Raw genomic sequence first — 1,341 nt, forward strand, 5'->3', positions numbered from 1 at the left:
AAAAAAAAAGAGCTGGATGTGGCACCCACTGTACTCCAGCCTGGGTGACAGAGAAAGACCCTGTTTCATGGAGAGAAAGCATGGGGAGAAATGCTAGATGTAGGTGAAGGGGAGGAAGGCAGCAAATCTCTCTGCCATGTGTGTACCTATGCAGCAATCTTGTGTGTTCTTCACATGTACCCCAAAACCTAAAATGCAATAAAAAAAGAAAGAAATATGCTGATATTAGTATCTATTAGTATATATGGACAATTAACAGAAGAGCAAATAAAGACTAATAAATATTTGCAAAAAAAAGAGATTATAAAGTCTTTGAATTGACGTTTCATTAATTTTTAAAAGAGATTATAAAGTCTTACTATAAATAATCATACATTAAAAAAAAGATCCTGTTTCAGAAAAAAAGTAATTTTTGTCCCATGACATATCGCTAGTCCTCTTTCCAGAGGTAATGATGGCTAAGTCTCCTTTATACCCTTCCAGGAATTATCAATGCAATGCAGTGGTGTGCATATATATATACTTATTATTGTTGTCTTCGTTATCTTTTTGTTTTTTTTTGAGATGGAGTCTTGCTCTGTCACCCAGGCTGGAGTGCGGTGGTATGATCTCTGCTCACCGCAACCTCCACCTCCTGGGTTCAAGCGATTCTACTGCCTCAGCCTCCCAAGTAGCTGGGACTACAGGCATGTACCACCATGCCCAGCTAATTTTTGTATTTTTAGTAGAGACGGGGTTTCACCACATTGGCCAGGATGGTCTTGATCTCCTGACCTCGTGATCTACCCGCCTTGGCCTCCCAAAGTGCTGGGATTACAGGCATGAGCCACCGTGCCTGGCCAACTTTTTTTTTTTTTTTTGAGATGGAGTCTCCTCTGTTGTCCCGGCTGAAGTGCAGTGGTGCGATCTCAGTTCACTGCAACCAATCTCTGCCTCCAGGTTCCAGCAATCCTCATTCCTCAGCCTCCAAAGTATCTGTGATTACTGGTGTGTGCCACATTGCCTGGCTGATTTTTTTTTTTTTTTTTTTTAAGAGACGGGGCCTTGCTATGTTGCCTAGGCTGGAGTGCAGTGGCTATTCACAGGCTTGATCCCACTACTGATCAGCACAGGAGTTTTGACTTGCTCCATTTCCAACCTGGGCCAGTTCACCCCTCCTTAGGCAACCTGGTGGTCCCCCGCTTCAGGGAGGTCACCATATTGATGCCAAACTTAGTGGGGACACCCGATTGGCATAACGCACTACCGCCCAGAACTCCTGGACTCAAGAGATCCTCCAGCCTCAGCCTCCGGAGTAGGTAGGACTATAGGCACACACCACTGCACCTGGCTTTTTTTTTT

Source organism: Cebus imitator, unplaced genomic scaffold, assembly GCF_001604975.1.
Source record: "Cebus imitator isolate Cc_AM_T3 unplaced genomic scaffold, Cebus_imitator-1.0 Scaffold698, whole genome shotgun sequence".
Lineage (NCBI taxonomy): Eukaryota > Metazoa > Chordata > Mammalia > Primates > Cebidae > Cebus > Cebus imitator.